Source organism: Spermophilus citellus (genome assembly GCF_964194105.1).
Source record: "Spermophilus citellus genome assembly, chromosome: 3".
NCBI lineage: Eukaryota > Metazoa > Chordata > Mammalia > Rodentia > Sciuridae > Spermophilus > Spermophilus citellus.
Window position 1 is genome coordinate 139,511,961 of NC_138184.1, and position 26,487 is coordinate 139,538,447.

Here is a 26,487-nt window from a genome sequence, read left to right on the forward strand (position 1 = left end):
AAATACATTCTACTGTCATGTGTAACTAAAAAGAACAAATAAATAATTACAAAGAAAAAGTAAAAGTAAAAAGGGTTGGGGATGTAGATAATGGTAAAGTTCAATCCCCAACACCAAAAAAAAAAAAAAAAAAAAAAATTTGCCCAGGCTAGCCTTGATCTTGAAACCCTCCAGCCTAAGTATCTCAAATCACTGAGATTACATAGAACGTAATTTATTGGGATTACTGTATCCAGCTACATTTTCCCTGACTTTTTTTTTTTTAACTCCTGAGTTTTCTTCAGCCATTCTTTCCTGCGGTCACTTTGGATTCCAGGAACAACAGGTCTGATAAATAAACATCTATTGACAAGAGAAAACTAAGCTCCAGGAAATAGCAACTTTATTATCATGACACCATCTCACCTAAAATATCCTGAGATAAAGACCAACTATACCATGCCCTAAGATTACCCACTTGGCCAGCTGTGCACGCCCTCTAGATATTCAAATCCTCAGCCTTTGCCTTCATTCCCCTTTCTAAAAACTTCAAAGTCTTCAGCCCCCTGAAGACAGGACTAACAATGCTGGTCCTCTTATCTTGCTGGTGTAGCTACACTAACTAAATCTCTTTTCCTTTACCACTGTTCATCTCTTGAATTGGCATCTTGGAATTGGTGGCCAATCTAGTCTATTGGGATCTCTGAATCTGGGGCCTTCATCTTATTTTTTTTTCTTTTTTGGGGGGGCCTTCATCTTAAAACTCTGGTTTAAAAAAAAATAAATAACCCTTGATGCTATAAAATCACCACCATCTTTACCCAAACACAAACTGTAGCTTTGAGGATTGACTGTTCAACTGTACTATGCCAGACTATAGGAGAAAGAGTAAGGTTCACAGAAGGATAATTCACCAGGTGGAAGTGTTATAGGAATCAAATGTCTGGGCTGTCCGCTGTTCAGTGACCCAAATTTGGTAGTCAGGAATTGAGGCAAAGTGTGGACAGCAGGCTGCGTCCTTCTGAGTTACTCCATCATATATAAACATCAGTTTTCAGCCTATTCCTAAACCAGCTACTATTTTGTAAAGCAGCAGTTTACCATAAACTAATCCATTTTGAGTTTAAATGCATGACACCTCAATAAAAATGACTGCCTATGAATTTATCTAATTAATCAGAAGTACATGGATCCATGTACCTACCAAACTTATCAGAAAGATGAGGCCCACAAACTTATAAAACACATCAGACTGCAGGGAGTGGTGGCGCACACCTGTAATCTCAGCGACTGGAGAGCCTGAGGCAGGAGAATCAGGAGTTCAAAGCCAGCTTCAGCAACAGCAAGGCGCTAAGCAATTCAGTGAGACCCTGTCTCTAAATAAAATACAAAAGGGGGTGGGTGTTGGGGATATGGATTAGTGGTTGAGTTCAATCCCCCTCCCACGGGGGGGGGGGGGGGGGCAAAATGCAAAGGGCTGGGGAAGTAGCTTTCCAGTAGAACACACTGGGAGGAAGAAAGCAGGGAGAACAAAAAAAAAAATGAATGAATCCTACTACAGGTTATGAGTGGACCTATCAAACTCATCATAAACACCGACAGGGCTGGTGCTTGTAGCTCCGTGGCAGAGCGCTTTCGAGAATCCTTAGCACCACAGAGAGGGAGGGGAGGAATGCCCAAGGAGGGAGGAAGGCATTCCGTCCATCTATAACTACAAAAATTTGAAAACTGAAAAAAGACCGGGCCCATGAACTAATAGTGTGCAGTGTGTCCAGCCCCAGGGGACAACACACGTGACTTGTACGGGGCCTAGGCCCATAAGGGGGTGTGGCCGGGCAGGTAACCTGGGTTAAGAAGCCTTGACAGGCTTCGCCCTACCCCCGCCCACCTCGGCTCTGGGTTGCCACCAGGGGGCGCCTGCAGGGACCCGGACCCGTAGCCCGGAGGTGGGGGTCGCCGCGAGGAGGCGTGGCCTCGGCTGGGACTTCGGCTCCCGGCCCGGCGGGTCGCGGGCCAAGAATAGGGGCGCTGCGAGCCGGCCGGGCCCCACACTGAGGAACTACGACCTTGGCCGCGGCCTCCGCCCGAGCCGCGCGCGAGGCAGTGATGTCGTCCGGGCTCGGACGCGACGACGCGGGAGGGGGCGGGCTGCGCGGCGGCTGCGGGAGCCGGCGGAGCAGGAACTGCCGGGAGCAGAAGCGGCGGCGGCACGACGCGCAGCAGCTGCTGCAGCTCAAACACCTGGAGTCGTTGTGAGTCCGCGGGGTGCCGCCGCCCCTGCCCTCTGGGCCGCGGCCGGAGCCGGGGACCGGGCGACGCGAGCCTGCACCTCAGGCCCCTCCTTTGCGCGAAGGGTGGTGGCCCCGGCGCCTGCGAGCTTGGCCTCCTCTGGGCTCTGGGGACCCGGGCCCCCGAGGCATCTTCCGCGCACAAGGAGTGCGGCATCGGCCCCGGGGAGGCTGCTGGCGGCGATGGTGGACCGAGTGACAAACACGCCCCGCCGGGCACTTTTGGGGACTCGTTCCCTTTGATGGCCCACCGCGAAGGGGCGACCCCGACCCTTCATCCTCGGCCGTTAAGAGGGAAGAGGAGCGCCGGGCGTGTCGCTGTGCTATGGGGAAGAGACTGGAGACCCGAAGACCCGCCCAAGAGCTGGCCCTGAGCGTCCCAAGGCTGGCGGCGGGGTTGGCGAGGGTGGCGCCTCCGCAGTCCTCAGAGTCCCGGCCGGGCCAGCCCTCAAGGCAGTGCAGAAGACGCTGCAGCTTGGCGTCCGGAGCTCGGGATGCCATGGTTCACAGTCCACCCGGCCGGGTCGAGGCAGCTCCGTGTCCCCTCGCTCCAGAGGCCTCCAGGAGTCCAGATGACCTGGAGAGCTGCAGAGGAGGGTCAAATGGAATCTGAATCTGCCCTTCTAGGTTCTTTGAGTGGGCTCTGCTAAATGGGCATGAAACAGAGAAGGGAAAAGCCATGTTAGTTTAGAGATGCGAGAAAGAGCCAGGGAAGCCGGGCACTCGGGAGGCTGAGGCAGGAGGATCTCAAGTTCCAGGCAAGACTGGGCAACTTATCTTAAAATTTAAAAAATAAAAATAAAAAAAGTTTTTTATTTTAAAGCTGGGATTGTAACCCAATGGTAGAGTGCTCTGGGCTTAATCCTTAGTAAAACAAACATTGATTAATTAATTAAAAGGACTAACTAATTGAGAGGAGGAGGAATCTAGGAATAGGGCTTTGGGGCTTCTGAGAGGTGTGGAGACAGATTAAGACACTAAATGGAGGCATAAAGGTTGACTTGTTTTTCAAAAAGTCTGAGGTGATAACAATTGATCCAAGCTGTTCTCTTCCTTTTAGCATATGGACTAAGAAAAATTTATCTTTTAGATGTAAAGTTCTCCTTATAAAAGGGAATTCTTACAAATTATTTTAGACAATTGAAGGGTTAGTAAAGTTTTCCTGTTTTTGCAGGGTATGAATTTCTTTTAGCTCAATGTATGTCAGGGGTTTATATTTGGGGGTGGAATATTCCAGTTTCAGGCAGTCTAAATAGGTTTGTGGGGGCGCTGTTCAGACCCCTAACACAAATATCAGGCAGGAGATTATATTATCATTCCCTTCATTTTATGATTCTGTAGTTAGCCATAAAACTCAAATATTTCTAAATTTGGTAGTCATGCATTCAATAACTTGTTTCTGTTTCAAACACTTCTAGTTACCTGTGTTAGGTAAGTTATATAAGGAAAGAGCCTCAAGAAATTTCTAAAATCTTTCCTAATTAATGTTGTTAAACCTCTGATGAATGTATTCCTTTGCTGGGGGTCTGGCCCAAAAGCTGAATATTTTTAATTTCATCAGGGCAGTAGATAGAGGATACAGGCCCTGCATTTCTGGCATCCACATTATAGGCATCCACATTATAGATGGGTTTTGGTGCGTTGAAGTCATTCAGTGGCACACTAGATTTCCCATGCAAGCCAGATAGATGTTCAAAGATCTTTTCCTAGTTTAAGGCCAAGCAGGGCCCGCCCCTACCCAGCTATCAATATTTATGGACTTTTTCTGTAATTCATAGACCTTTATTCACCACTGAAAAAGATTAAAACATGCTTTTACAGAAAATTGAGATTGAGTAGTTAAGTTGTGTGGTCAGGGATACAGTGACCAATTTATGTGCAAATCTAGAGCCGAATCCATTGGTCAGATTCTCACACTAGTAGGGGTTTTGCCAGTTGAAGAAACTTAAAACAGAGTGGGTTGTTGACAAGTTTGCTTTTGGCCATTTGGAGTCTTGTTTGGTTTCTAACATCAGAGAACACTTATATATAGTATTTTTAAAAATAAAATGATACTAGAAATACTAAAAAAAAAAAGGACTGGGGCTGGGGTTATGGCTCAGTGGTAGAGTGCTTGCGTAGTATGTGTGAAGCACTGGGTTCGATTTTCAGCACCACAAATAAATAAATAAAATAAAGGCCCATCAACAACTAATTAAAAAAAAAAAAAGTAATGGACTGCTTGACTCCTCAATAACCCCACATGCTCTCTGTGGCCTGCCCCAAATAAAATTTCATGTTTTATTTTTGTACTTTTTTTTTTTTTAACCGGGGTGTTTATGTTTATCCACTGAGCCACATCCCTGTCCTTTTTTATTTTTTGAGACAGGGTCTCACTAAGTAGCTGAGGCTGGCCTACAATTTCTGATCCTCATGCCCCAGCCTCCTGAGTTCCTGAGATTACAGGCATATGCCACCAAGCCCAGTTAGCTTATACTTCTGAGATGTAACTGCATCTTTCTAAACTATATACTGTTTTCTTAGAGTCAACAATTCTAGGCTAATCTATTAACTTTCTGTCATAGTAGATAAGGGTGCTATTACTAAGCCCAGGCTTACATTTGAGCTACATCCCCAGCCAAATGCAGATATCTTAAACTGTCACAGCTCAGAATCTAAAGGTACATAATGTTATTCCAGTTTCGTAATCTCTGATATTTAGTGCTTAAATATTATTTTAAACATTGAGAAGTATCTTTTCTAATGTGTTACATTGGTGAATTGGTTAGCCCTAGGAATAAATATCAGCCACCTTTCTACAGATTTATGAAACAAGTTGTAAAACGGATTTTTTAGAAAATGCCATTTCTAATGTTAATATATTGCAAAACAGAGCCAGGCATGGTGGTGCACACCTGTAATCCCAGGGGCTTGGGAGGGTAAAGCAGGAGGATCTTGAGTTCAAAACCATCTTCAGCAACAGTGAGGCACTAAGCAACTCAATGAGACCCTGTCTCTAAATAAAATACAAAATAGGGCTGGGGATGTGGCTCAGTGGTCAAGTGTTCCTGGCTTCCATCCCCAGAACCAACAACAACAACAAAATATTGCAAAACAGCATATTCTTTTTCATCATGGCAAAAATATATTTTCTTCATGAATTTGCATCTTTTTTTTTTTCTTGACAGGATCTGGCTAAATTTTAGAGGCTGGCCTCAGAGTAGCAATCGTGCCTCAGGTTCCCTAGACTCCAGGATTACAAGCATGTACCATCACACTCAGCTTGATTCTAAATTTAATTAGCCATATTTTGTTGTTTGTTCAACTCCTAAGATTTAAAATGATGTGTTTATTGGATTTGGGGATTTATATACTTTACTACCAAACTCGTTTCAGTCGAGATGCTTGAGGCATCATATTAATATTTCTAACAAATGGCTACCAGATGGGGTCTACCATCTTGTCAGGTTGTTCAGATTTCCATTGCTGTTGTTGAATTAGCCCTGTGTCATGACACACATTCCTGTTAATACTTTAAAGCCGGGGGTTGGGGAGCATGCTTCTAATTCCAGCTACTTGGGGGGCTGAGGTAGGAGGATCATTAAAGTTGGAGGACAGCCTGGGAAAATTTAGCAGGACCCTGTCTTAAGATAATCAGGGCTTGGGATACATAGCTCAGTGATAGAGCACTTGCCTAGCATCAGTTAGCCAAGTATCAGTTTGGGGAAGAGCACTATGCCAATTCTAAGAAGCTAATTCTGTTCATATCCATTCATTTACTAGGTAATCTTAAGGAGACAGATCCTCCTCTGACCCTTAGAAAAGCTCTGAATTAGTGACTTGGATATTTCTCATGCTTCATCTACCAAGTGATTTCTCCCACATCTGAACAAAAGAGGAGATGGAAAATCATTTCACTTTTCCCTCAGTGTATTCTCCTTGACTTTCATCCCTAATTTTAATTCTCCTCTGAAGGGTCTCTTAAACACTATTTGAGAGTCAGAGGGGGGGAAAAAAAAGAAGAGCCAGAATGAAAAAAATATTACATTGTATGTGTTTCTGTCCTTTCCATCCATTCTGAAATATTAAAAATGAGTGCTTCTTTGCAGGCATAGAGGAGTGAGGCACAGATCTAAACTAATCACGTTTATGTGTTACTCTTTGTAGAAGCAGTATAGATGCCTTTAAAAGCCTGAGATTTGTTCTGTGAGCAAATAGATGACTGTACAGTGTTCTTCCCCTTTAGACATTTGTCTGAAATGTAAGCATTTCACATCCAGCCTCTGGTCTCTTCAGAGTACAGTCAGCACTTGCCTCGTACATGTGAGGCACTGGTTTGCTTCTCAGCACCACATAAAAAAATCAATAAAATAAGGATATCATGTCCATCTACAACTAAAAATATTTTTTAGAAAATCACACAGTTTTAGGGGTTGGGGTTGTGGCTCAGTGGTAGAGTTCTTGCATAGCACATGTGAGGTACTGGGTTTAATTCTCAGCACTACATGAAAAAATAAATAAAACAAAGATGTCATGTCCATCTACAACTAAAAATATATTTTTTAAAAAACCACAGAGTACAGTCCTTCAAGGGTAAAAACGACAATCTGGGGAGTGTTTGATAGTTGAGTACAGCTGAGCCTAGGCCAGGGGAACCTTTCCACACTTCTGAGGTGATTCCTGGTCTGCAAACCAGATGAGAAACGCTTATCCTTGCTAAAATGTCTAATTAATAATGCTATAGCTCTGCTTTGCATTAACTTGGTGTGTTTGATTCTGTTAATATAGTTGATGAAGATTTGCTTCTTGTTTTTTTTTTTCTTTTTAGCTATGAAAAACCTCCTCCTGGACTTATCAAGGTTAGTGTGATGTCTGTACTCTGATTATTCTGTTAGACATACTTGCACACCTTATAACTTGTTAGGAAAAATGACTGTATGGGTTTTAAACCTACTTTTATGAAAATGCTGTTTCTTCCCTGCAGATGCCAGACAGGTCCTAATTTGGGCTTTGTTCCTTTGTGGAAATTTCATCAGGCATGTTCCCTTCCCCCAAAAAAACACAACCAGGCACGTGCGCACTGTGTGTTTGTGTGTGTCTGAGTTGGTGTGTGTCTGGGTGGGTGTGTGTGTTCGTTTCCTGGGCTATAGCTCCCCTTCTCTCACTGGCTGCCTCTCCTCAAAGCACTGCTGCCTCATTTTCCTTGCTTACCTTACCTGGCCAGCTCCTCAGTACACCCCATGCTGGGGTCTTGAATATCTTTAGCTCAAAGAGCAGCCTCTCAGGAGACCTGAGAGCGCATCTACTCCAGCCTCCCTGAACAGGGACCCCTCTCTTTCAGCTCCTTGACCACCCTGTCAGGGTATTTCTGCATGCGGGAGACTTAGAGTATCAGATGAAGCCAAAAGACCTCTTGTGATTTATAACTGTTGTTGTTGTTGTTGTTGTTGTTGTTGGGAGGTGTACTGGGGATGGAACTCAGGTGCTCTACCACTGAGCTACATCCCAAACCCTTGTTATTTTTCATTTTCAGACAAGGTCTCACTAAGTTGTCCAGGCTGGCCTTGAATTTGCATCTACTACCTCAGCCTCCTAGATAACTGGGATTAGGGATTACAGGTGTGCACTATTGTGTCAGGCCATAATGAACTGTTCTCATATAATATACTATCTCTATTATTACAGAAAACCTGGTTTACTTTTTTTTTTTTTTTTTTTTTTTTTTTTGGTGGTTCTAGGGATAGAATACAGGCCTTATACTTGCTAGGCAAATACTTTACCACTAAGCTGCATGCCTATCTCTATTTCAGTTTTATGCCTTGCTTGATTCCACACATTTTGAGGGAATGGAACCTTTCTTTTGATCATTGCATCTAATTTACATCAGAATGTAGAGCTCTCAAATCATTTCTGTATGAAAAACAGACTTATGCTTCCCTATAACTTCCCTATAGTAAAGTCTGTTTTTTTCTGAAGAAAGTTATTTTTCTGGTATAGTTCTACATTGATTTCCTGTTTCTCCTATCAGGTATAATTTGTCTTTCTTGTTACTGGGGATGATTTAAGAGAAAGCAAGGCAATAGTGTGTTGCTAGGAAGAAGGGAAAAAAATTCTGATGCTTTGTTGCCATGTTGTTTACACACTGTTCCCTTCATTTAGGAAGATGAGACTAAGCCAGAAGACTATTCTTGATGTACCAGGTGTCGCGTCTACCCGCCAGCAGGAATGACGACAACAAAACAGGATTCTTCTTTAGCACGCTTTATTGGGAGCATCCATTATGTTTCGTTGAGAGAAAGGACCCCAAGCCCGAAAAGACCACCCCTAATATACTTGAATCATGGCCCTACTCTCATGTCATTGGACAAAGAGCGCATAGCAACACAGCAACGGCCAATAGAGTGATAGATCTAGCGCTTGCGCACAGAGCTAGGAAATGGTTGACATCCAGTTCAAACTTGTACTTAGGATACCAAGTACTTCCTGATAACGGCCTGTTCCAGGAATTGACCAATTGGTAACATTCCGTTCTAGGAACTGGCCGACCACAAAGAACTGGGTCACCGCCCAAGAACTAGGCCCACACCCACACAAGGCAGCACAGCAAAATGGCTCACCACAGTTCCCCCTTTTTTATTTTGTTTGAACCATTTAAAATTCACCCGATCTAGGAAGTGTCCTCATGATGACCCCTCCGATCAAGGGTGGCATCCAAAGGCCAAACAAGGAAGTCACCTTTCTGAGTGCAATGGGCAACATTTACCCTTCAGAGTGCAAAGGCTGTCTTCCTTAGACATGGAAGCCTTCCAAGGTGCAATGACAACAAGGTCACTTGGTGTGCAAAGGCCATCCACATCAAAACAGGGGTCTTAGGATTTTGCCAAGCTGGCGAGCCAAATTTGTGGGGAGGCCCCAGCTTCCAATGCAGCGAGTGCCTGAACCACCTTGACCCTATCACTTTGCTGCATGCGCCGCATACGACAAATCATCCAAAGGCATAAGACAAGGCCAAAAAGAAGCATAGTACCGAATAACCCAACCCCTACCCACTCTTTAAAGTAGGAAAATATAGAAGAGGCCCAGGAGGCAAAGTCTGCAACAGAAAGGGGCTCCACACGTGTTCCATTCAAGCTGGCAATCTGAGACAGCAATTCTTGAGTGAGCCATTCTCCTTCCTGAGTCCAGTTTCCCTGTAAAAATCTAGACAATCTATTACTCTGTTCCATAGAAGCAGTCATATTGTAATGTAAAGGAGTAACACACACATACTTATAATGAGATACACATCCTAACTGAGTAATTTTATAAACTTCTTCTACTTGTTCTTGTATTATGTCTACTCTTTGATTAAGTAAATGAATACCAGCAGTAAGATGTCTATTAATTTCTTCTATTGTAGTTAAAGCTTTAGCTGTTTGATCTACCACACTATTAATAACTTGAGCTGTTTGTACTTGAGAGGCCATAGCTATGGCTGCAGTAGTAGCTGCCGCAGCAGACGCCACAATAGCTGTAACTATAGCAGCTGTAATGCCAAAATCTCTTCTCTCCCTGACCAACTGTACCAGGGGAAAAGAACTAGGATCGGCTTCAACTGGCATGGGCACAAAGGTCGGAATTTTCACCACCAAAGCCAATGACAAGGAAGTATTCCAACACTGGGTTAAATAGCACTCTTTTACAGTACAATTAACTATAGTAGAATTATTAGTATGATTAACAAGTAAGAACATGAATGGCGGCTGAACACATATTTCAGCAGCAGGGAAGGAGGTATTATGATATTCTTCATTGATAGTGATATTTGATAAGTATTTTTTGGTTCCAGATTGACATGCATTTCCAGAAACATTCTTAATCCAATGAACTCCCCCATTTAAATAGGCTACAGAGGAGAAGTCCGTTCCCGCCCCCATCTCATTGTATAATATCCAAGAGTACCAAGGCCATCCTGCCAGATTTGTCCTAGTAGAATTTCCACTAATATTAAAAGAAAACCCCTTAAGGGGAGGGGACAATTGAAACCCCGGGGCAACTTGTTTTTCTGGAACCAGAGGGCTCTGGCAAGGAGTAAACTCTGGCGGAAAGGAGTAATCGGGTGAACATCGTGGCCCAGGTCTCATTTTGGTAGCATTTGGTGTCCCCTGATATGTTGGAACGGTTATAGAGCTAACCATAAGCAGGGTGGTAACAGGGACACACCCTCCATCAGAGGAATTTCCTGAACCAGACTGTTGACCATTAGCTGCATTTAGACGAGCCTGTTTTGCAGCGGCATCCAAGTATAATGCCTTAAAATCAAGATACTGTCCCATAGAGAGACAAGCCTTTGCAAGATGAAACCAATCCATCGGCGTCATAGCATTATGATGCAAGCGTTCAAGCAATGCAATTGTAAAAGATGCCGTGACACCATTTGTCCTTACAGATTCAGCTATATCCTTGACTAATTTATAAGGTACAGGCTCAAAGTATCTCTGACCCTGCACATCCTCAAAAACAGGATATGCACCCTCCTCCTCCAGCTTCCTCCAAGTACTGCGCTTTATGAAGCCACAACATCTGCCTGGAACACTGGGCGGAGACCCTTTATGTGGCAACGGTTGTTTAGCTACAGAATACGCTGGAGGCTTCGAAGGGAGAAGGGCGGCGGCCATTGCCGCGTCATAGCGGCCATGTTCATATTCAGCCGCCATTTCCTCTAAGTTTTGTTCTTCTTCTGGGGTAAGGCCTTCTGGCTCGCCTTCCGATTCAGACTCATCTGAATCAACTATCTTTAATTTGCGGAAGGCAGATAAATCTGGATAAAGTTTCGGGCGCGCTCCCAACGCTGGAGTCACATCCTTTTGTTCCTTGAGTGCACTTTCACTTAACTTTGTATTTGTTCCCCGTTTTTGTTTTGTTTCATATATTTCTTGTTTAGATTCCTCTGACTCTGACCTACTGTCTTGGTGTCCCATTAAAACTTCCTGTCCCCTTTTTACCGCATCAGCACAACGAACGTCCTCTAAGCATGCCTTAATTAAACGCCACAACGGCTTTGTTCCAGGGCGCAGCTTTCTCTGTTGTTCTGTACGGTCTATATCCTTGCCTAACTTATTCCAACAAGGCACCGTTAAACTGCCTGTGGATTCAAACCAAGGAGCAACATCCTCCACCTCCTTCAAAAAACTTCTAAGAACAGAATCTGGGACGCGTATTTTACGCTGATGCAAAAGCTCGTGTAACGGTTTCAAGAAAACAGACTGATGTTGACCCATGATAGAACACTGTGCTAGGCCAGAGCCACCGGATCAGGGGATTACTTACCAGTACCGCCGCTCCGCATGTAAAGTTCTGAATCCTCCCGCAAAATCTCGGGGGTCCCCTCGTAGCCAACAGATGACAAAATTCCCGGGTTTCGGCACCACTTGTCGCGTCTACCCGCCAGCAGGAATGACGACAACAAAACAGGATTCTTCTTTAGCACGCTTTATTGGGAGCATCCATTATGTTTCGTTGAGAGAAAGGACCCCAAGCCCGAAAAGACCACCCCTAATATACTTGAATCATGGCCCTACTCTCATGTCATTGGACAAAGAGCGCATAGCAACACAGCAACGGCCAATAGAGTGATAGATCTAGCGCTTGCGCACAGAGCTAGGAAATGGTTGACATCCAGTTCAAACTTGTACTTAGGATACCAAGTACTTCCTGATAACGGCCTGTTCCAGGAATTGACCAATTGGTAACATTCCGTTCTAGGAACTGGCCGACCACAAAGAACTGGGTCACCGCCCAAGAACTAGGCCCACACCCACACAAGGCAGCACAGCAAAATGGCTCACCACAACCAGGCAACGAGCATGCCCAGGAATTTCTGGCTCACACGCCAACTGAAGGACTTTGATGCCGCTGGGGAAAGAAGTCAAAGTTATGCAATGTGGGTGTGGAAGAGTTTAAATAACACTTTTTGGTCTTACTATTTTTGTTTGTTTTGTTTTCATAACAAGGACCAAAAGGTGGGTAGCTTATAAAAAAGTTTCTTTGGGGGCTAGGGTTGTGGCTCAGTAGTAGAACACTCACCTAACATGTGTGAGACACTAGGTTCGATCCTCAGCACCACATAAAAATACATAAATAAAAAATAAAGATATTGTGTCCATCTATAAATAAATAAATAAATAAATAAACACTCATATTTATGTATATATATTTTTTTCCTAAAAAGTTTATTTTGGGGTTTGGGGATTTAATTCAGTAGCAGAGCACTTGCCTAGCATGTGCAAGGCCGCGAGTTCAGTCCTCAGCCCTGAAAAAAAAAAAAAAAAAAGAAAAGTTTATTTGGCTCACTAATCTGGCAACTGGAAGGTCCAAAAAGCATAACATTGGCATCTTGACAAAGGTTCCCTGGCTGCATCATGCATGACTGAGCAATGGAAGGGAAACCTGTTATGACCAAGAGAAAAACTCAAGACAAATGAACTCTCTCTATAACAGCTTATTCTCACAGGAATTAACAGAGTCCGAAGAGACAGGATGTACCCCAATGACCAGTTACCTTCACCTGGTTCCACCTCTTAGAAATTTACCACCTCAATACCGATGCACTCTGGACCAGGTGCCAGCATGTGAACTGTTGAGAAACAACTCCCATCCAAACCATAGCTGTTGAGAGCCACAGCCAAAGGGGCCCCAGCAAACTTCCAGCTGCCAGCTGATGATTGGCTCACAGCAGCCCCAGCAAACTTCTAGCTGCCAGCTGATTGGCTCCTCTGCGGTGATGCTCATTGGGCTGTTTCCCTTCCCTTTCAGACCACAGAGCTGCTCATTGGGGGACTTTTCATATCAAATAAAGGTCCCAACTCTCCTGTTGGTATGCCTAGAGAAGGCCTTATCCAATTTATGACTCCTAATAACTTTTGAAAGTCATTAAGTGATTTGAGTTGATCTACTCGAATTTGAATTTTTGGTGGACGGACCATGGCTGAGGATAATAGAACTCCTAAATAATTAATTGGAAAATTTAATTGTACTTTATCTATTGCTATCTCTAGATTATAATTTTTTAATACGTTTGTAAGTATGGCAAAACATTCTAGCAATGTGTTTTTATCTTTGTGTGCTAATAATACATCATCCATATAGTGAAATATTTGTAGTTCAGGATTTTGATTTCTAAGTGGCTGGATTACTTTGTTAACATAAATTTGACACATAGTTGGGCTGTTAGCCATCCCTTGAGGGAGTACTTTCCATTCATATCTCTGATAAGGACCTTCATGATTCAGTACAGGGGTGGTAAATGCAAAACATGGACTATCCTCAGGATGAATTGGAATTGAAAAAAAAAACAATCTTTAATATATATAACTAAAACATACTAGGGTTTTGGCAAAGCAGACAATTGAGGAATCCCCAACTGAGCAGGTCCCATAATAACCATCTCATTATTAATGGCTCTTAAATCTTGTAATAATCTCCATTTACCAGATTTCTTTTTGATGACAAAAATGGGAGTATTATGGGGAGATACAGAAGGTTGTATATGTCCTTCCACTAATTGTTGTTTGACCAGGTCATGGGCTTCTTGTATCTTTTCTTTAGTCAGGGGCCACTGAGGAACCCATACTGGTCTTTCTGATTTCCAAGTAATTTTTATTGTCTCAGTGACCCCTTCTGAAAACCCAATCCATGTCTATTTATTCCTTGATCTATTTGAATTGGTGCTGCTATACCTTGTTTTTGTTCTCCTAATCTTTTTTCTTTCCTAAAACCTTGTCTAGCCCTAATAGTGGGTGCATTTGTATTGATATTATTTGTTAATGTCAAACCTAATTGATCTAGGACATCTCATCCCCCATAAATTTATAGGAAGATGATCTAATACATATGGCTGTATAGTTCCTTCACATCCTTCAGGATCCTTCCTATCTAACACCATTGCACTTCTATGGGGATTAGTCGCCACTCCTAGGCCTCAAAGCATTTGAGTGGCTTGTTGTAATGGCTAATGTTTTGGCCATTCTTGATGAGAGATGATGCTAAGGTCTGCACCTGTATCCAGTAGCCCATTAAATTCATGTCCGTGAATATTTAGTTTTAGCATGGGGCAAGAATCTAAATTTAAAGAAAGCATAGCCCAGGGGCTGGGGATGTGGCTCAAGCGGTAGCGCGCTCGCCTGGCATGCATGCGGCCCGGGTTCGATCCTCAGCACCACATACAAACAAAGATGTTGTGTCCGCCAAGAAAGCATAGCCCAATCTACACCTGTGGAGCCTAATCCCCTGGAACCTCTTTCTATAGTACAACTGGAAAATTTATCATGTAGGCTGGGTATTATTAGTAACTGTGCTATTCTATCTCCTGGTGAAATTATTGATATACCCTTTGGAGAACTGGCTATAATTTTTATTTCACCTTCATAATCGGGATCAATTACCCCAGGACTTATCATAAGTCCTTTTAGAGCAGAAGAACTGCGTCCCAATAATAAGCCTACTGTTTCTTTGGGAAGAGGTCCTTTTACCCCTGTGGGAATGATTTGAACTCCTATCTCTGGAGTTAGTACTGTTCTGGCAGAGGGGCAGATGTCCAATCCTGCACTTCCTCTGGTTTGTCTAGTGAGGGATCTAATGGACAATGTGTCCTGGGTACTACCCTGATGGGGTTGCTGGGTTCCTCCAGTGCTCCATATATTTGTGGTCTTGGGCCCTGGAGCATTGGGCCCCCCTGTCCATTTTTTGGCAATGGAGCCTGATGCCTTTCTCCACAATATCGTGGATAGATACCTGGTCCTTGTTCATTTTTTGATAATGGAGTACCCTCTATGGTGGTTTGAGAACGGCATTCATTAGGCCAATGTCTCCCTCTATGGCATCGTGGGCAAATACCCAGTATTCTACTCCTTTGATACCTAGTTTTGTTAAACCCTCCTCCTATGGGGCAATTCCTTTTAAAATGTCCTGTTTGTTCACAATTGTAGCATGTTTTTGGCCTGGCATCTAAAACCTGTTGTACTGCAGCTGCTAAGACTTGCCCTTGTTCATTAATGTCTCCACATAATTTAATATATGTGCTTAAATCTTCATGTTTCCATGGTCTAATGACTTCTCTGCACCAACGATTCGCTTGCTTATAAGCCAGTTGTTTTATTAATGGCATTGCTTGTTCTGTATTCCCAAAAACTCTGGTAGCTGTTTGAATAAGCCTATCTACAAATTCAGCGTAAGGTTCATTAGCTCTTTGTATTACCTTAGATAATTGACCTTGTAAACCTCCATGTCCTTGTGAAGTCTTCCATGCCCTAACCACATCTGCAGCAATTTGTGAGTATATGGCAGGATCATATGCAATTTGTTGCTGCTGATCCTCATAAGGTCCCTTTCCTAACAACATATCTAGATTTCTCTGAGGATAACCAGCTGCTGCATTTCACCTAGCCGTCTCCTTGCAAAATTCCTCATTGGCAACCTTCCATAACAGGTATTGTCCTCCATTTAGCACAGCTTTACACATATTAACCCAATCTGCTGGCGTCATGTTCAAGTTGGTAATGGATTCGACCATGCTTACAGTGAAGGGTGCTTGAGGACCATAGGTTGTTACAGCCTCTTTTAGCTGCTTCACTGTTTTGAAATCTAAAGCATGGTGAATTTGCTGCCCTCCTGCCTGTTCAAATACAGGGCATGTTAATATTTGAGGTCCTGTCTCAGGATCCCATCTATCAACTACAGGGGTTGGGGGCCTCCCAGCATATGGAGGTGGCGCTGTTGGTTAGAAACTTACGCCCTCTGGTGATAGAAAGGTGTTAGTATCAGTCTCCTGTTGTAACTTTTCCCCTGATGGCTTTTTCTGCTCTAAACTTTCTTCCTCTGTCTGACTAGCTTGAGAGACCTTCTCTTTTACTTGAATTTTTTCCTCTGTCTGACTAGCTTGAGAGACCTTCTCTTTTACTTGAATTTTTTCCTCTGTCTGACTAGCTTGAGAGACCTTCTTTTTTTCCTCTGTCTGACTAACTTGAGAGACCTTCTCTTTTACTTGAATCAATATGTCTTCTCCTTCCTCTACCATTGTCTGAACTGAAGGCTTTGGACTAAGTAACCAAGATACCAATGCCCACAATGGCAATGTGCCAACTGGCAGAGTTCCTGGGTTTTTCTTTTCCTTTTCCCTTAAATCTTCACCATGATGGTCCCATTGTGATATATTTAACAACTCCTCCTTTAAAAGCCATGTATTTTTGTATTGTATCAACGTATGCCCTGACTGTTCTTGATTTTACTGAGATGCCTCCTTCCTCTAACAATTTACTTAACAGTCTTTCGGTCTGTTTTTTTTTTTTTTTTTTTTTTTTTTTTTTTACTAATTTCTGGTTCCATATTTCTACTATAATACAACCCAACAAGATAACACCAAACGAAACCAAAACAGAATGAAACAAAAATGGAACAACAAAAAATCATTATAATAGCCTTTCTATCCTCCTGAAATGTACATCCGTCCTTTCTCCCTATCTGTTCCTTAGACGCAAATAGTTTTTCCTCAGATGTGAGCGGTTTTTCTTCCGTCTTACACATCTCCAGGGACAGACAACTTAAAACAAAAGTGAAACAAAACAAAAGAAGAATCTTAAAATGGCTACCCATCCTCTCACCCTGCCCTCAGGGGCGAGCAGTTTACCTTATCACTTACCCTCAGTCGTTCCGCATGAGCCACCAAATGCCACAGTCTGGCTGGGCACAATTCAGGAGCCACTTATCAAGCAGAAATGAACTTTATTTTTAGAACACACACACCAAACCACACAGCTCTTCAGGAATTCCCTCAGAGCCCAACTGCCACTGGCTTCCCACAAGCCTCTCACCCCCCCCCCACTCCTCCTGCTCTTGAGGCCGATTGGCTGGGTAGTGTGGGCAGAGCCACAAAAAGTCCCCCAATGAGCTGCTCCGTGGTCTGAAAGGGTGGGGAAACAGCCCAATAAACATTACTGCAGAGAAGCCAATCAGCTGGCAGCTGGAAGTTTGCTGGGGCTGCTGTGAGCCAATCATCAGCTGGCAGCTGGAAGTTTACTGGCAGCTGGAAGTTTGCTGGGGCCCCTTCAACTGTGGCTCTCAACACATAGCACTCTTCCATACATCCAGTTATGTAACAGTTTACAAAGTGTGTTGCATTCTATTTAGCTTGGTCTTAGCAAACTCCTCTTTTGATGGGGACAGGGGATTGGACATCAAATTAAGGGCCTTCTTCATGCCAGACAAGAACTCTATACTGAGCTATATTTCCCTTTTTATTTTGTTTTGAGACAGGGTCTTGCAGATTCTCCTGTCTTAACTTCCCAAGTACCTGGGATTGTAGGCATGCACCTGATAAGATCATGGCATGATCCCCTTTTCTAGAAAAGAAAAGAAACTGGCTTGTGTCAGTAAGTGGTCCAAGGAAACAGAACAAGAAATAACTCAAAAGTTTATGATTCCAAGTTCATTGGTCTTTCATCACATCAGGAGTACAAGTGATATTCCTCTAAAAAAGAAAGAAAGAAAGAAAGAAAGAAAGAAAGAAAGAAAGAAAGAAAGAAAGAAAGAAAGATATTCCATGGTAGAAATGCCATGAGTATGAGGGATATGGAAGGGCACATGACTTTTGAGGAGCCATCAGAGTCCACAGAAGATATGTCTGGACAGGTGGAGTTCTTCATGCATATTCCATACCTCACCCTGCCTCCCTTGGTGCAATTATTGTCTTACAAACTACATCTTTAGCCTGATGAGGTGGTGGAGGTCTGTAAACCAGCAGCTCAGGAGGCTGAGGCAGGAGGATCACAAGTTCATTGCCAGCCTCAGCAACTTAGCAAGGCTATAAGTAAACTAGTGAGACCGTGTCTCAAACTAAAAAATAAAAAAAGAACTGGGGACAGTGCTCAGTGGCTAAGCACCTTTGGGTTCAATCCCCAATACCCCTCTTCCCAAAAAATTACATCTTTATATATAATAAGTCATCACAGTTTTATAAATATTGTTTTCTGTTGTTTTTTTTAAGCAAGAGAATTAAAAAAGCATCACAAAATATTTCTTTTATATGCACCTCTCAAGTTAACTTTACTGGTGCCTTTTTTTCACATGGATTTGAGTTACCCCTAATGCCCTCACATAATTTCAGCTTTGTTTCTTTTATAGGGCAACTCTATATGATGAGGGCCACAACCAAGTTAAGATGGCGCCTGGCAGTATGCTAGGAGGAGTGGTTTCTGAGCCATTAAGATGATGAGGATTCCTTAATGACTGACTGCTGTGTCTAGATGATGTCAATTAAGTTAAGCTGTGTGTAATTAGTTGGGTATATGTACCTCTGCAGTCCGACAGAGAAGCGGCTCCTGCTACCTTGGGTGCCCGCTACTTTTGAGTTCTCAGTTCCTGCTGAGTTCACTCGCAATAAAGTAGTTCCTGCTTCAACCTTCAAGTTGCTTGTTACCTCTCAGTTATTTTGCCCAGTCGAACTTAGGCAGCCCAGCCGGACTACGGCATCTATATATCTGTAATTTTGGTTTTGTTTTTTTGGGGGGACGGGGCTGCTGGGAATAAAGCCCAGGGCCTGGCATATACTAGGGAAGTACTATACCAATGAGATGAACTCCCAAACCCTCAAATTCTCTTCAGTTTTATTAATCTAGAAATTCTTCATTTTTCTTTTATTTTTGAAGTGCAATTTGCTGGCATAAAATTCTGATTCAATAATCTTAGCATTTTTTAAATTTTAAACTGAATCTTCATTCAATATTCAATTTTTTTCTTTTTAAGTCTTATGATTTAGAATATATCATTCCAGCCAGGTTTGGTGGCACATGCTATAACCCCAGCAATTCAGGAGGCTGAGGCAGGAGGAATTTGATTGCAAAGCCAGCCTCAGGATTTTAGTGAGGCCTTAAGCAACTTAGAGAGACCTGTTTCAAAATAAAAAAAAAATGGGCTGGGGATATGACTCAGTGATGGAATGCTCTAGGTTCAAACCCTGGTACCAAAAAATAATAATATATCATTCCACAGCCTTCTGGTCTCAACAGTTTCTAATTCCTTCTTGGGAACTGTCTATATTTGTTTTTTGTTTAGTTTTTGTTGCAAAGGATTGAACTCAGGAGCACTGTTAGCCATTGATCCACATGACCAGCCTTTTTTATTCTTTATTTTTATTTTGAGGTAGGGTTTCACCAAGTTGCTAAGACTGGCCTTGAACTTGGCAATACTAATGCCTCACCCTGCTGAGTCACTGGTGCACTACCACTTATAGCCCACAGATTGGATTGCGTATATATGATGAACTACAATCACTTAATATTGTCAAAATTCTCTTGTTATCTTGGCTTTTTAAAAAATATATTTTCAGTTTTAGATAGACACAATTCCTTTATTTTACTTATTTATTTTTATGTGGTGCTGAGGATCCAACCCATTGCCTCAAATATCCTAGGCAACTGCTCTACCACTGAGCTACCATCCCAACTCATCTCTGCTTCTTAAGTTTGTCTGTGTTGTATGAAAGTAGGGCCCTCTTTCAGTTTATTCTACTTGGAGTTTTTTAGCTTCTTGGCTTTGTACATTGTTTTCATCAAATTTAGGAAGTTTTTAGTCATTGTTTCTTCAAATATTTATTTTTCTTTAACTCCTTCTGGCATTCACATTATTTGTATGTTATTGAACTTGATGATTCCACCTGGATATGAGGACACAAACTTATAATCCCAGGTAAGGTACTCAAGAGGTTAAAATTCTTAGAGTTCCTACAGCCCCCCACCCCAACCCTTTTTTTTTTTTTACTAGAAATTGAACCCAGGGAAGCTTTACCACTGAGGTACATTCCCTACCCTTTTAGATTTTTTTCTTAAGTTACTGAGGCTCGCCTATAACTTACAATCCTCCTGCCTCCGCCTCCCAAGTAATTGGGATTACAGGCATTCGAAATGGCTCTCAGATATTTATTTTATTTCTTTTTTTAATATTTGTATTTGTAGATGGACACAATACCTTTATTTATATTTATTTATTTTTATGTAGTGCTGAGGATCGAACCCAGTGCCTCACATGTGCAAGGTAAGCTTTCCACCACTGAATCACATCCCCAGCACCCCAGCTATTGATTTATTTATTTGTATTTGTTCTAATTAGTTATTCATACCAGCAGAATGCATTTCGACGAATTATACATAAATGGAGCACAACTTTTCATTTCTGGTTGTATACAATGCAGAGTAACACCAGTCAAGCAATCGTACATTTACATAGAGTAATAATGTTTATCTCATTCCATCATTCTTTCTACCCCCACACCCACTCCCTTCCACTCACTCCCCTCCCCTCTTCCCAATCTAAAGTTCCTCCTTTTTCCTCTTCTCCCCCACATCAGCATCCACATATCAAGAAAACATTTGGCCTTTAGTTTGGGGGGATTGGCTTATTTTGCTTAGCGTGATATTCTGTAACTCCATCCATTTACCTTCAAATGCCATGATTTCATTCTTCTTTAAGGCTGAGTAATTCAGGTATTTATTTATTTAATTTTAATTTTTTTAGCTAGTTAGTTTTCATTTTTTTAGTTGTTGATGGACCTTTATTTTATTCATTTATTTATATCTGGTACTGAGAATTGAACCCAGTACCTCATACATGCTAGGCAAGCACTCTACCACTGAGCCACAACCCCAGCCCCCCAGCTATTTATTTTTGATGCTGGAGATTTTACCCAGGGCCTTGAGCTTGCTAAGAACACACTCTACCACTTACCTACACCTTTAGCCTGCAGAATCAGACACACTTGATAAAAAGATTTATTCACAAAACTGTAGTGACACAAAAAATATTTAGGGAGACTAAAAATAAATTTCCCCTTTTAGGGTACTTTTTCATGGAATTTTTTGGTAAATATTTCATAATAGAATATTTTATTCCTAATGCTACATGATTCAAGGATGCTTGGAAGCAATTAGTTGATCTGTATTTTGGAGAAACTTACTTTCATTTTCATCCATTGATTACATTTACTTTTAGAATTAGAATCTAATGAATAAAAACTTAATCTGCTGAAATTTAACAATGTCATCTTACAGAAATATTGCCCCTTTTATTTTTTGGTTGTAAATGGTATGGGCACCAAATAGGCAACAAAGAATGCTCTTTCTTTATCAAAGGCAACCAGAAGCTAGAACAGTTCAGAGGAGTAAGTAAAACCCCAGTGTTGATTACATTTATCAAAGACAGTGTATATCAAATGAGTCAGTAGTCATCAGTGAATCAAAATGTTCATATGAATACATTCTCCAGAAGCCTTTGATCAGAGCTGTCAGATGGTAAGTGCACCTTTATTTTTTTTGGTACCGGGAATTGAACTCAGGGGCACTCAACCACTGAGCCACATCCCCAACACTATTTTGTATTTTATTTAGAGATGGGGTCTCACCAAGTTGCTTAGTGCCTCTATAAATTGCTGAGGCTGGCTTTGAACTCATGATCCTCCTGTTTCAGCCTCCTGAGCCCCTGGGATTACAGACGTGTGCCACTACCTCCAGCTGCTATGCATTTTTAATAGATTAGCTCTTTAATAAATAAAAAAAAACTAACTTTGCTAGGCATGGTGGTGAATGGGTGAAATCCTAGTGACTACAGAGGATGAGACAAGAAGATTGCAAATTCAAGGACACCATCAGCAATTTAGGTAGGTCTTAAACAATTTAGAGAGACCCTGTCTCCAGTGAAAAAATAAAAATTAGCTGGGCATGGTGGCATACACCTATAATCCCAGTGGCTCAGGAAACTGAGGCTGGAGGATCACAAGTTCAAAGCTAGCCTCAGGAACTAAGAAATTCAGCAAGACTCTTGTCTCAAAAAAAAAATAAGAAATGGGTGGGACATGTGGCTCAGTGGTTGAATGCCCCTGGGTTCAATTCCTGGTACCAAAAAATATACAACTAAAAAGCTCTAGAGGATATAGCTAATTGGTAAAGTGCTCCTCCATTTAGTTCCTAGATAGGATAGGTGGGTGGGGGTGGGCTCACTTCAATTAAAATGTTCTTATTCTGTTCTGAAAGCAGACATTTTCTATTCAGCCCTCAGTTATCAGATGTAAAGTCATATTTCCTTACTAAAATAAAAGCGTTCATTTCCCAGACTTTTTTTTGCTACAGGGATTCAAACCCAGGGGCGCTTTATCACTGAACCTCATCGATGGCCCTTTTTAAAAATTTTTTTTAGATATTGATGGACCTTTATTTTATTCATTTTTTTTATATGTGGTGTTAAGAATCGAACCCAGTGCCTCACACATGCTAGGCAAGTGCTCTACCACTGAGCCACAACTCCAGCCCTCCTCAGCCCTTTTTATTTATTATTTTGAGACAGACTCTCACTAACTTGCCCAGGCTGGCCTCAGGCTTGTGATCCTCCTGCCTCAACCTCCCAATCTGCTGTGATTACAGGCAAAGGCCACTGTGCCTGGCACTGTCTTACTATTTTAAGCTATAAGTGAATATGTTTCCTCTATAGATGACAGTAAGACAGAACTATCATATCCTCACTTTATTTGAATAGAACTACCTCCCAGAGATATAAATACATCATTCAGTAATTATTTATGTCAAATGAAATATACCGCTGTGTGAATATACTGGGTTTATCAGCATATATCAAAATCAGATCCGGCCAAGGCATGGTGGCACATGCCTATAATCCCAGTGACTCTGGAGGTTGAAGAAGAAAGATTGCAAATTCAAAGCTAGCCTCAGAAACTTAGCGAGGCCTTAAGCAACGTAGGCCCTAAGCAACTTAATGAGTCCCTATTTTTTTAATACTTTTTTTTAGTTGTTGATGGACCTTTATTTTATTTATTTATATGTGGTGCTGAGAATAGAACCCAGCGCTTCATACAAGCTAGGCAAGCTCTCTACCACTGAGCTACAACCCCAGCCCTAGTGAGACCCTATTTTAAAGTAAAAAATAAAAAGGTCTGGGGATGTTGCTCAGTGGTTAAGCGCCCCTGGGTTAAATCCCCAATACCCAAATAAATAAATAAATAAATAAATAAATAAATAAATAAAATCGGATCAGGTTGGGGATGTGGCTCAGAGGTAGAGTGTTTGCCTGCTATGCATAAGGCATTAAGTTCAATCCCTTGGATTGCAAAAAAGGGGGTTGGGAGTGGTTAGCATACATAGACTCATCTACACCCTCAGCTCTAGGAGTTATGTTTTAGAAAAATATGTAATGTTAAAGGAAAATGTTCATGAAAACCTAAGTAAAAATCAATAAAATTATGTATATATCATAAAGATGGGAATTCTTCCTAAATTATGAATAACCAGTAGAAGAAATGTATCAAAGTTTAATAGAAATTACCTATTTTTATTAAATAGGATAATAGATTATTTATATAGCTAGCTCTGTGTTTATTGACTTATGTATTTATTTTTTGCAGTACTGGGATCTTTTGTTGTTTATTTTCTGGTTCTAGGTATTAAATTCAGGGCCCTATGTCCAGTAGGAAGGTGCACTGAGATGTACCACGTGCCCTCAATACATTTTATAAATTTAATTTTTTGGTAATATACAAAATGTACACAATAAATATATTCTTTTTTAGTTCAAAGCTAGTCTCAGCAACTTAGCAAGGTCCTGAGTATCTCAGCAAGACCCTGTCTCTAAATAAAATTTGAAAAAGGGCTGGAGATATAACTTAGTGGTTAAGTAACCCTGAGTTCAATCCCTCGTACCCCAAATTAATCAATCAATAAATATATTTTTTAAATTGAGATGATTTACTTACTATGTTTCTCCTATATATTTGTTTGTTTGCTTATTTGTACTGAATATGGAAACCAGGAGCTCTCTACCACTGAGCTGCATTCCCAGCCTTCTTATTTTTTATTTTGAGACAGGTCTTGTTAAGGCTTTGTGTAGTTGCTGAGGCTCGCCTAGAACTTAAGACTCCTCCTGCCTCAACCTCCCAATTGAGATTACAAGTGTGCACCACTGCGCCCAACTTCCTATATGTATTTTTATATCAAGCCTTCTTTTTTTTTTTTTTTTTTTTTTTTTTGGTAACGGGTGGAACTCAGGAGCTCTTAACCTCATCCCCAGTCCTTTTTTATTTTTTAATTTGAGAAAGGGTCTCACTAAATTGCTTAGAGCCTCACTGAATTGCTGAGTCTGGCTTTGAATCTGTGATCCTCTTTCCCCCACCTTCCGAGCCACTGGGATTACAGGCATGTGCCACCATGCCTGGCTTGAAGCCAATTTAAATTACATAAATGGTACAAGAATACATTTGTCTTATTAAGCAAAATGAAAAACTTACACAAGGTTTTTACCACCAAGTCCAATCTTACTTCTCTCCCCAGAGTGGGTCTACAGAAAGTAGTTGGATGCACATATTTCGAGACTTCTTCGGGTATGTAGCATATATTTTACTGTACTTATAAATGGATCATTATTACACATCATTTTATAACTCATTTATTTCACTAAATACTATCTTTTTGTCATCTATCCACATAGGCCAAAGAGAATCACCTCAATATTTCTTAAAATGAGTACTGTTTTATTAAAAAGATCATACCACAGACTAGGTTGTGGCTCAGTGGTAGAGTGCTAGCCTAGCATGTATGAGGACTAGGTATGATCCTTAGCACCACATAAAAATAAAGAAATAAAATAAAAATATGTATCCAACTACAATTTAAAAAAATTTAAAAAACATCATGCCACTATATGAGCAGTTATTGCCTCCTGAATAATATTGTTTCTTGTATTTTTCTAATTGGGAAATTGTTTTTCTAGCCTTAATGAATCTACAGCAAAATGACCCCTAAAAAGAATTAGAATATGTTAAACATAAAGCTATATCAAACAAAGTAGGGATTTTTAATGGTGAATGGGAGTGGGAAAGATAGTAGAATGAATTGGACATAACTTTCTATGTTTGTGTATGAATACATGACCAGTGTCACTCCACATCATGTATAATAGGAATGGGAATTTATACTCCATGTATGTATAATGTCAATATACATGCTCCTGTCATGTATAACTAAAAAGGAAAAAAAAAAAAATATATATATATATATATATATATATATATATATATAATTCAAGTGAAAAAAAATAAAGATTTTATTTATATTTAACTACCAGTCCATGAAGCCTAACAAAACCTTAACCTTTTCTGATCCCTTAAGGCACATGAAGATCCCATGTACAACATCATTCGAGACAATAAAAGACATGAAAAGAATATGAGGTGAGATCATTAATTGTGAGTGATTGGGAGGCCAGGAGTGGAAGTAGTACTACGCCAGCCTCCTTTTAACCAAGCACACTCACTCCCCTAGAGTTGATGTTGAAAATTCACATTGTGATATCTGCTTATAATTCATTCACTGTTCAATGTGTTCAATATATCTTAAACAACATCACTGAAAATCTGAGAGCTTTCATTAAAATTTATTCTTAGACATGATTAAAGACAGGGTAAAAAAGGAACCAGGCACATTAGAGCACACCAATAATACCAGGTACTCAGGAAGAAGTATTCAAGGACAACCTGGACAGAGTCCCCAATCATGTGCAAGCCTCTGGGTTCAGTCCCCAGTACCCCACCCCCAACCCCATGAAGAGGGAAGGATTTTTTTCAAATTGCTTGCACTAAATTGTACTTCTTGAGAAGGTAGACCAATTTTACACTGAGCAGTGTGGAAAAAGGTTAATTAAGTTTGCATCTTTAGCTAAGTGCAGTGATGCACACCTGTAATCCACAAAAAGAAAAATGGTGGGGGCAGAAGATATGGCTTAGGGGTAAGAACCCATAGGTATGTTTCATCACTGGTACAAAAAAAAAATGCTACATGTTTTACAAGTGATAAAGACTATGGGAACTGAACCATATATGAACAATGAAACCATATGTGTTTAATTGTGGCTTTTTACCTGCCTCAATACTGCTTTTACATCATGTTAACCTAAAAGAAATATTCAATGTTAAGCATCACATTTCTTTGATCAATCTTCTATGCCTAGGATACAACATCTAAAGCAGTTACTGGAGAATTCTACCTCAGAAGAGGATGGGAGCAACTCCAGTTCCTCAGAATGTAAAGGGAAGCAAAAAAAAAAAAAAAAAAAAAAAAAAAGAAGAAGGAAAACATAAGAAAAGAAAGAAAAGAGAAAGAAAAAGAAACAGAAGCATAAGTCTTCCAAGTCAAGTGAGAGTTCAGACTCAGACTGA

At 41.2% G+C, this 26,487-nt stretch overlaps 1 pseudogene across 1 annotated transcript; it reads left to right on the forward strand.

Moving 5' to 3' along the window:
* The first annotated feature begins 1,836 nt into the window (after positions 1-1,836).
* Positions 1,837-26,487, forward strand: LOC308645631 (retinitis pigmentosa 9 protein homolog; annotated as a pseudogene). Its single transcript has 7 exons — positions 1,837-2,231; positions 7,075-7,105; positions 8,406-8,446; positions 12,083-12,174; positions 21,323-21,432; positions 25,442-25,503; positions 26,280-26,487. The product of its transcript is annotated as a retinitis pigmentosa 9 protein homolog (transcript).